The 12,997-nt window shown below is 41.0% G+C and overlaps 1 long non-coding RNA gene across 2 annotated transcripts; it reads right to left on the bottom strand.

Moving 5' to 3' along the window:
* Position 1: 1 nt before the first annotated feature.
* Positions 2-4,647, bottom strand: LOC120443604. Of its 2 annotated transcripts, XR_005615521.1 has the most exons (4): positions 4,326-4,647; positions 4,127-4,203; positions 1,115-1,231; positions 2-289 (listed from the first exon to the last, which is right to left on the bottom strand). It is a non-coding gene; the product is annotated as an uncharacterized LOC120443604 (long non-coding RNA). The 2 variants fall into 2 exon arrangements; XR_005615520.1 differs by having other exon boundaries at positions 4,127-4,647.
* Positions 4,648-12,997: the final 8,350 nt, after the last annotated feature.

The following is a 12,997-nucleotide window of genomic DNA, read 5'->3' as shown; positions in this document are numbered from 1 at the left end:
ACTTCCTATCTGTCCAACACCTTTACCAAAACTGTCTGACCACATTCTCCCTATCACATGGTTCTGTGCACATTTTAAAACAGTGTTATTGTGCTTGTTCTAATTTGAAATACACTCCAATTGAAAGAGGGCTTATTAAAAAAAGCACACACACATTTTAACACCACATTGTTACCCTTGTAGAAGGTGTCTGAATGGAGGGCTGCCTCTGCCAATTGTAGCTGTATTCTGCCAGCCTTTCCTGGATGAACGGTGCCAAGTAAAACTCCTTCCCACAACCAATTCTTACCTGATCCCACAGACAGAAGATAAAACACAGACAAACAGCAATTAGCACTAGTCAGGTTATTTTACCTGTACACTCCCTCACAAATAATGATGTTGTCTTTAACTGGCATAGTGGAATGGCTGACAATGGTCTTGCTAAAACCATCAAAAGCCATAACATAGGCCACTCCAAACATAACAAGTTTCTCATTTGGATCAAAATGGAGCTCGGACACCTTACAATGAAACATTCAAATGATTAAAAACTCAGTAATATCAATGGACAAATGAACACAAGATATTGGGGGGAAAAGGAAAACCTTGTTATTTCTGGAGTGCTCCACATACTGACTTACAAGGGTTTCAGCGCAGAAGCTAATAGTCGCTCCAAAATAAAACTAACTAACAATATATTAGCTTATAGAGAAGTGCGTTGGTAAAATAGCTTTACACTTCAGTGGGCTGTGTGGTGAACCAGGAGCAACTTAACTATTAATAGTTATGTTAATAATAATGTGACTAAGATGTGACAATTTGAGGTACAGAAATGTGTTTTTTGATAACAGACATGTGTATAGCCCTTCCATCCATTTTTCTCCACAAATAAATTCAGATCATAGCTTGGTCCACCTGCTGGAGGGCAGAAGCAGGGTACACAATGGACAGGCCGCCAGCCTGTCACAGAACTAGTACTGATTATTAGTTACATAGTTAAAGCTGTAATTTGCATTAACACAAGACTGACTTCCCATTAGGGTGTAGTCAGTTTCTTTAGGTACATTAACATAATCATGTTTCACAAAAGTCATTAATCATCTAACAAAAACAATTTTTTAAAAGAGCTTACCTCGGTAATACCTTCAGCGACTTCAACTTCAAGTTGGCTGTCAGTGCAGAAGTCTGTGACCAGGCTCTGCTCAACACACCATCTCCACCAATGTGTGTGTGTGCTGCGAGAGTGCAACTATCGGGGGAAAAGAGAAAGCTCAGTCTTTCGAGGGGTCGGGTGTTTTTGTTTGTGTGTGTGTGTGTGTGCGCAAACTTTATTTGCTGGTAACTGTTATAACCTCCCTGGTTTAGAATATCATGTTCAGGACTCTCTGACCCAGGGACTTATTCTAATCATAATCTATGTGTGTGTAAGCGTGTTTGCATCCTCTGCACTCAAAGCCAATACCTACAATATATCAGTCTGGACATCACGCCGAACGAAGCTTATGACCTTCAAAAGACTGAGTGCCAACTCATTATGAGCACCTTTGCGATGTGTGTATGTTTAGTAAAAGAAATCAAAAACAAATTGACCATTTTTACTTCTAACATTTGCCCCCCTTTTCACAAAAATCATGTGTTTCATTCAGCCTGCCGTCCCACGGTTTCCTCCCCAGTGTGGTACTCAGCTTCTCGTGAACACAGGCATTTTATCTTCTAAACGCTATTCAGTTTATTTCAATCATTAACGCTTAAACATGAAAATAATGATATATGCTTCTCACTGGTTCTCTAGAAAAAGTCTGGGAACTTTTGGGTCATTATAAGCTTAAGTTTTACCATCCCTAAATTATTAAACACACAAATTAAGTCATAACATGTTCATAAAACCATTGTTTGATGTTAAAACTCAACTTCCCCCTTTTTGACACACTCCCATGTGTCAGTTCATCGGAGCTAGAAAATCAAAAGAAAAGGTTAGTGACATCATATCTCAGAAAACATCAGAAATTCTCCTCTCCAGTATCATTGCTCCAGTCTTGTCATCCTGTGTTAGGGAATGAAACAATTTAATTATCATATTAGATCTGTTAAACTCCTGGCTCCGCCCAGAGCCTGCATCCGCAAAATTTGCCTAGAAACAAAACCTGTGTCTTAATATGAACTACACATTTGTAACTCCCTTTTTACCCACTGTTTTCCCCTCACTGACCACAGCAGGGGAATTTATGTTTTGATTCAGCCATGAAGTAGACTGCGTCCACAACAAGTCAATACAGCTGTGAATGTGGCTAATTATCAATCAATTAACAATCAATAACAAAATGATAGCTTTTATTTTATGCATGCTTTAGTCAACCACTCACCCAGAGGATCTTCAATCCCAGAAAATTCCTTCTCCTCATTTAATGCCTGTCATCCTTCCATGGCCTGGTAACTGGTCTATCCAAAGCTGTATCATTTTGAAATATACACACAACAAGCCAAACCACATCTTGGTCACACCAACCCTTTTCCACCGTGCGGATGTCCAACGCCATCCCAGTCTGGACCGTCAAAGGTGACTTTACCGGGGACTGTTCTAACAGTCCTGTTTATTACATTCCCTGGTCAGATTACCAAATCTCTGCACACTAGAATAAACATACTCAACATGGTCAAGATTTTACTGAGTGTTGTTTCAAAATATTATAGATTCAAACCTCCATCCTTATGTGGTTTGCCAAATTATGTTTAACCAGAACTACACCCTGTCTCTACGTTTTGGAGAAATTTTATGTTTGGTGTCAAATTTGAAGAATTTGACCATAAGTAAAATTTATGATGTTATCACCCCCATCGGGGCTTACCTTTCCCACTTGTGGTGATATTCCTCCCTGGAATATTCGCAATTACCCTCCTTTGGTGGCGAAAAACTGTTGGTGTGGTCAAGCGGGCGCTATGGGAAACAAAAGCTCAGGACAGAACAGTTATCAGTCATGTGCTTCATACAAAATTTGCATGTGTTTGATTTCATATTGATCCTCTGAGTGTAATGGTACATTTTAATTTGAATTTATCAGAACTAAACACAATATGTTTTCTTTCTTTATGTTCTTTTGCAGTACCACAAACTGCACGCCAGTCTCACAACACATTCCTCTCTGCTTCTCAATAATTCTCCACTCTCCCTGCATTTCGCCTTTCTCCACGTCAGATTTAAAACCCAACATATTTCACATCACTACTCACCTCTTACCATTTTTCTTTTTACACCACAGAGTATTACACCCAATTACGCCTGTCTATCTCTATGTGGCTCCAAATTGCCCTCTTTACTCTCTTATTTCAATTATACACACTCGTCAGGGGACAGGCACAAAGCAATCAACACTTTCAACCACTGAAATGAGGAATTCAACCTTTTGACTAATCTAGAACTCAACCTTTGATCCCAAAATGTGTCTTGTTCTAGTCCAGAATAAATGTAAACCCGTGATTACACGGCAGTTTCAGTGTTATTCTGTAGCTAATGTGGGAGTCTTCAGTTCCCAAGTCGCCACCTTGGCTAACTAGACGCCGCTGGACCGGCCTGTGCGTCCACAGACAGGGGGGTTGCCACACCATGAACAAAATCAATTTCCACAGGCCCACTAGGCGTCAACCTTTGATCATAAAATATGTTCTTTGCACTAGTGTCCTCCAATCCACACATTAACCGTCACTGTCACCATGTTCATATTTCACACTGAAACACACAGAGAGCGCGTCTCACGCGCAGAAACACACACAGAAACCTCTGAGCTCACCTTTGAAGTGCAAGCGCACCACAAGCCAGACTCTATTTCACCTCTATTTCATATGCTGAACTTTGGCCGTGTCTTAGAAATTTTCCCCGTTTCTTGCAACAGAAGCCAGTCATAGACAAAGTTAAATGTGGAAGGTAATGTGGGCTGCAACTCTAGTCTCAACGTAGAATGTTTTTAGTATCTTGCTAGAGCCAGTTCCTATGACACACTGGAATTCAGCCTCAACTTATGTTAGTATCTCACGCCGAAAACCAGACACTGACAATTTAATGTGAAAATACGTGTAACTCAACGAACAGATCAATTTGGAAAGCCCAATATGCACATTTGGTATTTATTATACAACAGGCTGTGCTTACCTTTTTAATTTGGACCGGTCCTCTGCTCGCCTCGCCTCACGATCTCACCACAGGCCAAATCTGCCCTCCTCAGCACACTAAAGATCCGGGTCACAAGGCACCAAATTGTTATAACCTCCCAATTCTTTCGATCTTTGGGCTGAAGGAAGGACAATACTCGGTGTATAAATGCTCAATCAACAATTACTTTATTACATACAATTCAACACTTTTGAGCACAAACCATCCGGATGGGGAGACATGCATGCAGAGGGTCACAGCAAATCTCAAACTGGTGGAGGGTTACTCAAACTCTTACAGCCTCTAGCGGCCCCCACCTAGTTGTAAAAGCCTAAACATTCACATTCTTTCTCTCACACGGCGCCTAAGTTATGACCTCGGCTCCTTGTTTTTCTGCTCCCAACAAGGTGGTGGGGTGAAGCTCCTGTGGAATGTGCTCTGTCTCCTCTGCTATCAAAACAGCAAGGCCCTGACTCTCTGCACACAATATTCTCTTCTTAACTCAGCGGTATAGTGCATCATAAAACAATATCATCCATTCACAATAAATCAGCAGTCTAATGTAATACAAATCAGTTTAACAAATGTAATAGTTATTACCTTCTTCTAATTCAGGAGAATAATGCAAACTAAAACTGCATAATTTCACAATCTTTAATTAGGGGTATAACGTGTCATAAGATAATATAATAATCTCACATAACAAAATAAACTATCAGAACAATGTAGGCATGTTTCCTGTTAGAAATTCTAAATACATGGAAGTGTCCAAGTCTCAAGTTTAATGCAATAACTCAAAACAAAAATAATAGCTAGTTCCATCACAAACCAGCAGAAATGTAACAGTTAATTAACATAAATTTTGTTTTCGCTAGTGTCGGAGGAGCGGGAGGACCTTTTGACCTTTACATCTTCATTAATATCTTTAAAACAGAAGCAGCACAAACCAGCACAAGGGCAGCATGGTGGCGTGGTGATTAGCACTTTTTCACCTCACGGCAGGAGGGTGAGTTTGACTCCATCACCTGGCCAGTTCCTTTCTGTGTGGAGTTTGCATGTTCACCCCATGTTTGTGTGAGTTATCTCCAGGTGCTTTCCTCCCACAGTCCAAAGGTAAGCAGTTAGTGGGGTTACGTTATTCTAAATTGCCCATAGGTGTGAATGTGGGTGTGAGTGAGTGCAAATGCTTGCCTGTTTCTCTGTGTTGGCCTTGCGACAGACTGGCGACCTGTCAAGAGTGTACCCTGCCTCTCGCCCTATGATAGCTGGGATAGGCTCCAGCCCCTCCGTGACCCTGCAAAGGACAAGCAGGGGAGAGGGGGGGGCTGCTTTACCTTGGAACTGAGGTCTGAGGGTGGTTATGTAATGTTCACAGGTGTGATGACCACCTGCTTGTTTGCTTGAGTGAGATAAATCTGGCCCCTCTTCTCATTTCTCACTTTCTCCATGCTCAGTGGCTTCCCTTGCCTCTTCTCTTTGTGTCTTAGCTTAAGATGTTGATTTGTTCGCCTGAACTGAAAACCACTTAAAGTTCTGTTGTTTTTTTACATTTTTCCCTCATTTTTTTCCTCAATTAATTTGGCACCACTGTACCACCAGAACAATCATTCTCGCCATTTTTCATGCAGTTGTTAAAAAACAGTTGGGGCATTTTTTTCATAACAAAGACTCCCCTGTGTAAAAACTAAATCAAGGTGGAGTATTTGAGGCCAACCTCAACATTACTGAAGCAGTGAAGGACCATCTTGACAAAGAATGGAACAAAAAGCAGCCAATGTGCAAATAAGAGTTCTGAATGTCCTTCAAGGAGCCTGGAGAACTATTGTGCATATTTCCCATTTTCCACCTAAATATGAAAAGTGAATCAGAATCAGATAGGATCTTATTGCCAAATTTTGAGCAGATTTACAACATTAGGAAATTGCTGCGGTACCTTTTTATTTTTATTTAAGTGTTTGTGCGAGACATACGATAAGACAAAGTGCTAAGCAGATTGATATATACATGAATGCAGGTGATGATCAGTGCAAAAAATGGAACAGGTGTGAAAAAGAACAGCTGCCGTGTGCTTCCTGAAGTCCACAATAATCTCTACTGTCTTCTGGGCGTTCAGCACCAGATTGTTGCGGCTGCACCAGGACACGAGACGTTCAGCCTCCATCCTGAAGGCAGACTCATCCCCGTCCGAGATGAGTCCAATAACGGTGGTGTCATATGCAAAATTAATTCGCTTGACAGACTGGTGGTTGGAGGTGCAGCAGTTGGTGTACAGGAAGAAGAGCAGAGGAGAAAGAACACAGCCCAGAGGGGAGCCGGTGCTCATGCTCCAGGAGTCGAAACATTCTTCCCCAGCCTCACATGTTGCTTCCTGTCCGTCAGGAAGTCAGTGATCCATCGGCAGATGGGTTCAGGCACATTCATCTGGGAAAGCTTGCTTTGGAGAAGGTCTGGAAGGATGGTGTTGAAGGCAGAGCTGAAGTCCACAAACAGGATCCTGGCGTAGATTCCCAGGGAGTCCAGATGCCGCATGATGGAATGTAGAGCCATGTTGATAGCATCATCTACAGACCTGGCTCTGTATGCAAACTGCAGGGGGTCCAGGAGGTGAGCCGTGAGGGTCTTGAGATAGTAGAGAACCAGGCACTCAAAACACGTCTTGACCACAGGTCTGTAGTCATTTAGTCCGGTGATCCTTGGCTTCTTGAAAGCTATATATAATAGAGCAGGGCGATATGACCAAAATTATTTATCATGATATACATTTGAAAATTTGCAATAACGATATAACTGACGATATAACTGACACTAAACAAAATACTTTACAACTCCACAACTTTATTAGTGCAAAAACCCCATCAATGCATTTTCACTTAAACAAGCAGCTGTTTTTTAATGTGCATTAAAATTATATAAAAATTTAACAGTGCAAATCCAAATTCTTTGCTGACAGTTTAACCAAAAAGCATTTCCAGTGGAAATTGGCAAACATATCCTCAGCATAACCATGTATAATATCCACAAAACTTAAAAAGAGGTTCTACACACACAATACGGTAATATTATGTTGAAGCACAATACGTATCACTCCGCGAGGCTCCTGCCTACGATAGCCGTAATGCTCTGACAATCCATCAAGCGGTGCGGGTTCGTAGCTTAGCAAAGTCATACTAAAACATCTGACAGATTTTCGAGCACCATGTACCACATAAAATCGTTTCGAGGTCAGTAAACACAACCAGAATTCATACATAAGGCACACGGGATTATAAGGGGCACTGTCGATTTTCAGAAAAATCAAAGGATTGAAAAAACAAAAAAACAAGAAAAACAATGGTGTGCTTGGTTTCAACTTTATTCTTTCATGAGTTATTTACAAGTTTCTGACCACTTATAAAATGTGTTCAATGTGCTGCCCATTGTGTTGGATTGTCAATGCAACTGTCTTCTCCCACTCTTCACACACTGATAGCAACACCGCAGGAGAAATGCCAGCACAGGCATCCAGTATCCGTAGTTTCAGGTGCTGCACATCTCGTATCTTCACACCATAGACAACTGCCTTCAGATGACCCCAAAGATAAAAGTCTAAGGGGCTCAGATCAGGAGACCTTGGGGGCCATTCAACTGGCCCACGACAACCAATCCACTTTCCAGGAAACTGTTCATCTAGGAATGCTCGGACCTAGCACCCATAATGCGGTGGTGCACCATCTTGCTGGAAAAACTCAGGGAACGTGGCAGCTTCAGTGCACAAAAAGGGAAACACATCATCATGTAGCAATTTCAAATATCCAGTGGCCTTGAAAACTCAACTTTCTTTCTTTTCTTTTTTTATATAAAGCTCTGACTTGTATGATGAGTATGAGTCTATGGTCTGGGAGAGAGTCCTGTAACTCTCTGTCTGCAAAATACAGTATATAATGACCAATGTTGGGCAATTAATTATATAGTTACACAAGTGTTGCGCAAACAACAAAGTTTTTTGCAGCTGTTTACCTAAAAATGCAGCCAGGGCATTTTTTTTAAAATAAACATTTCAAACTATTTACAGAACAATCAGCTGTTCTGCATCAAATTTGATGCCATACAAATTATTTGTGCCACTGCAAAAAACAATTTCTGTCCACTATGAGATAAAGGAGAACAACAGCCTGATACCTGCAGGCCTGATAACAGGATGTATCACTCCTGTAACACCTGTAACATTCGGCAGTCGCCTCATTGTTCTGACACACACAACAAAACAATTGACTACACTACACACAGTGTGTGAATGTGTAGTGTGAATGGGTGGATGACTGGTTGTGTAAAGCGCTTTGGGGTCCTTAGGGACTAGTAAAGCGCTATACAAATACAGGCCATTTAACATTTACTACACACTAACTACACAAGATTTGCGCTAAACGTCGCAAATCTCTCACATCTCAAAACACTGTCGTCACTCCTAAAACTTTCCCCCTTCATAACAATAAATGCCATGTTGCCATATCATTTTTTAATTGGTTGACACGGTACATTTTTCGACCAATAGAAAAGGGTGGGGTTTTTTTGGTTTTGCTCACAGGTGGAGAGTCCTTTCGAGCGTTTTCCTTATAAAACGCCATTTTTACCGTTTCTTCCCGCAGTAAATATAAACAACGATAGTATTCAGGAAAAAAAAAACAAACATTGCATATATTTTTATCATAACTCTGGTTTTACGTGGCCTATCAACACAATTTAAGAACTGGTATAAAGTCCACACTTTTTCCATCAATTGTTCCGTCTGTCCTGCTCACATCTCCATGTTGTCATTACCGTGGTTTCACTCCACTTTAGTGATGTTCGATTCGTGAACGAATCGTTCAATACTCGAGAATCACTTTACTGACTCGTGAATCATGATTCACAAGCGCAGCTGACTCACTGACTCATCCCTGTTGCTGTTAGCAAACTAATTCCATTAGTAGAAATATATCTAGTTTATAATTAAAATTGTGGGGGAAAAAAAACAACAGCCAGTTTATTAACAAAAACATTCCTGCTCTGAACTGGAAGAAAAAACCCTGAGTAGAAGCTCACATCAAGACAATAGCTCCTCGGTTCACAGTAGCATCGCTCAGCTAGCATGCTAACAGCTAGAGCTGGGCGATATAAGATTTTTTCATATCACAATATGTTTTTTTCATTTCAGGCGATAACGATATATATCACGATATAAGCCAAATAACTATATTTGTAAGATTTAAATGTGCCGTTGCTCACAAGTAAAATGTGAAATAATCAGCAACTTGTTTTGATTTAAATATTTATTTCCCATAATAAGTTCAATAGGGTAGATGTACTTAAGGAACATGAGACTTCAGTTTCAGATAAATAAAGGCAAATATTGCAAACTACACAAAAGGCAGCCGCTAAAGCATTTAAGTTTCAAAATAGGACAAACAAAACAGACTACTAAATTGTCAATTCCACTTAGAAACAAAATTTTAATTCTAAAAATAAATCTTAGTTTGTTTTACAGAAGAACAGACAAAATTGACTAACTTTTGTCAATATCAAATAAACAGAACTAAAAGGAAATTCTCAATCTCTCCTTGTTGTATAGCTTAGCTTTTCAAACAGTTTTATTAACAGTTACTTTAGTCTGACAAAAGCCGAATGACGAATTAGCGCTTTCAGTCAGAGATTGAGCATGCACCGCTTTATTGTATTTCCAGACTTGCTTTTGGCACAATTTACAGTGCGTGCTACTCTGTTTTTTGTCAGACTTGAAATAGCCGAAATACCTTCGCACTACGGAACTTCTATGGCCCTTCCGTTCGACAAGCTCTCCAGCATTGGAACCATCATCTGTTTTTTCTTCGGTAACCTTCGGTCACGCGCTCTGTTGATTTTTCTCTAGTCGGCAAACTCATTTCCTCCATTACCTGGGCAGCCTGGCTGGCTGCTTCCCAAACAAATACACATGTGCGCCTTGGCACTTGTGCTGTACGTAACAAGTCACGTGACGTGACGCTGCGGCTGTGATTGGTTCGGCTCTGCGCTACTTAATTTTGATTGGCTGTTCTTTTTTTTTCTTTTTTTTTTTAAGAGGACAAGAGAGATGAGGCCTATCGCAATAGTTTAATTTTTCTATCGAGAAAAAGTTATTTCGCAATACATATCGTTATCGTTTTATCGCCCAGCTCTACTAACAGCACATTTGAAGTACTCACCCCCTCCCTTGCTGTGCTGAATCATAGCATAAGCGAATCACTCAGGACTCACTAACCCCCTTCCTCCTGGCTCACAGCTCAAACGAGTTGAACGAATCACTGAATCACTCACCTCCTCCCTTGCTGTGCTGAATCATAGCGTAAGGCAAATCACTCACTCACTCACTCACTCACCCCCTCCCTCCTGGCTCACAGCTCAAATGAGTTGAACGAATCACTGGCTGTATCCCAATTCAGGGTCTGCAGCCTTAAAGGCTGCATTTTAAGGCCGATTACGTCACAGCGACGCGCCGAAGGCTGTCCCAATTCAAAGGCTGCTCGAAATGCGGACCTCAAATGCGTCCTTCATTTCCCTGAATTTTAAGGCTGTGGCAGTGTAGACTTCGTGGCCCAAGATATCCCACAATTCATAGCGCGGCAGTCGGTGTGGATAATTTTGCCGCGGACGGCAGAAGCGGAGCGGCCGAAGAGTAAACTGTGAAAAATAAGTACTGAATATTATGTCACTTATTTATGTGCAAATGTTTAATAATGAGGAACATTAAAACATTACTGTTGGCCACATGTCGGCAAAGTTATTTACCATTAGCGATGTTTGTACTTTCAACGTTTACTTGCTTTTAAAGCCTTTAAAATATAATAATACAATAGTCGACCTTAATCTTACAGAGAATGTGATGATTTTGTGGATAATTAAAGTCAGTCATATATCCACAAACACAACAAGCTGAAAGTCGGTGAATGCTGCTCGGTTTGCAGTCCTGAGTATCACGGCACAAGCAGGATTCACTGCATTGTTAATGTTAGCTATGTTCAGTGTTGGGTAAGTTACTTTAAATTAGTAACTTAGTTACATTACTAGTTACTTCTCTAAAAAGTAACTCAGTTACTTCAAGTTACTCGTTACTTTCAAAGTAACTAGTTACTAGGAAAGTAACTTTGGTTTTACTCAGAATTCTCTTGTTAATGTGTTGCTTCTGTAACTGGATACCCAGCAAGATTGTCAGTCTTCTATCTTGCTTACTTGCCACAAGTGCACTGTGCCACCTACCAATAGAAAGGAAAAATAATGTGCACATTTCCATGAGAGAAATCCCACGCCTGGACCGTCGTTGACCGCCGCCATGATTCTAGCCTGCTTTTACATCCAACACAAAAACTGCAGTCGTGGTGCTTTTGATTGTACTCAGAACTTGGAAATTCTGCCTTCTGAATAGGAAGATGTAGGTAACACCAGACTGCAGATGAACTGCATACAGAGCTGGACTGGGAAAAAAATCATCCCGGCATTTTGACTAGAGACCGCCCACCATTATATAGAAAAATCATAAAGCCTTTGAATGAAAATAAACACTGTTGTGACAGTGATGTACACTGTTCTGATGGTATATATGTATCAATCTATCAATTGTTTGTTGTAAGACTCAGATAATTATTTTTTTTAAAGCGAGACATTTTAAATGAGAATAATAAAGAAGTATTTCCTTGTCCCCCTTTCCCTGTTAATGCCCTACCTGGCCCCTGGCAACACTTTGCTAGACCCGCCCCTGCACAGTTACCAGCTGTCAGCTACGTAGAAAAGGATCCTGGTGTTATTTGTCTCTCAGAAACAGTTCATAACTTCCTTCAACTCATTCATGTGACCTAAAAGGTAAACCTGTTTCTCCATCACCTGTTCAGCTCTGATGATTCAGTAAGGACATCTCCTGGTTTCATCTTCATGTTTCCCTCTCACCAGATAACCAAACCGATATCATGACCAGCAGCTTTACAGCTGTGGCTCCAGTAAACATCAGCTGATACTAGAAATTAATATTAAATAAATTCTAACAACAGCTGATCAAGCTTAAACGTGCTGCTGTTGTTTAACGCGACATCCGCTGGTTTCCTCTTTCTGGCGCAAAGTGGGCGATAAATAAACAAGAGAGAAAAGCCGATCAGCTGATCATTGATCAGTTTCATGATTGAAGAAGAAACAGGAGAGGAGAGAATGAGAGAAGAAGATGCAGCTGTGCAGCTTCAGCTTTGTATCTTTTTCATTGTAGCTGAAGTCCGGGACAAACTGTGTTCCTTTTCACCTCAGTACGAAACGCGTAATATTTTCTCTGAATACGAGACGATTCTGTTTTTACGGGGACGGTTGGCAACTCTAATAATTAACCGTATGAACAAAATAAAGTTCAACATCAGTAACATAGCACCCACCCAGCTGTATAGAAACTCCGTCATGCTAGCTAGCACGCAGTACGAAAATGTCAGCATACCGAAAATAAACTCCACCTAAACTTGGTTTATATCTGACTCCGATAGACTGCAGGTCATAACTTCTTACCTGAAGTTCAGTTCACCTGACACTCGGACCGGCGGCCGCTTCGGGTCTCTCCTCTTGCCTCCCTTTTCCTTCATCCACCTGCTGGCCTCCATCACTTGCTAATGTTATTGAATCTGTGGAAGCTCCGCGATATCCACCACACGAAGTAACGAGTAACGAGCCTATCTAAATCCCAGTAACGAGTAACGCGTTCCTGGTTTTGGCATAATAACTAGTTACCGTGCTCGTTACCACAATAATAACGTAGTTACTGTAACGCGTTACTTAATAACGCGTTAGTCCCAACACTGGCTATGTTATATTGCTGCCTCTGTTCGGTGGTGTCGAGCCAAACGGACTTTA

This window comes from Oreochromis aureus, linkage group 14, assembly GCF_013358895.1.
Source record: "Oreochromis aureus strain Israel breed Guangdong linkage group 14, ZZ_aureus, whole genome shotgun sequence".
Classification (NCBI taxonomy): Eukaryota; Metazoa; Chordata; class Actinopteri; order Cichliformes; family Cichlidae; genus Oreochromis; species Oreochromis aureus.
Note: the sequence above shows the minus strand (reverse complement) of the source record. Positions and strands in the feature narration are given on the sequence as shown.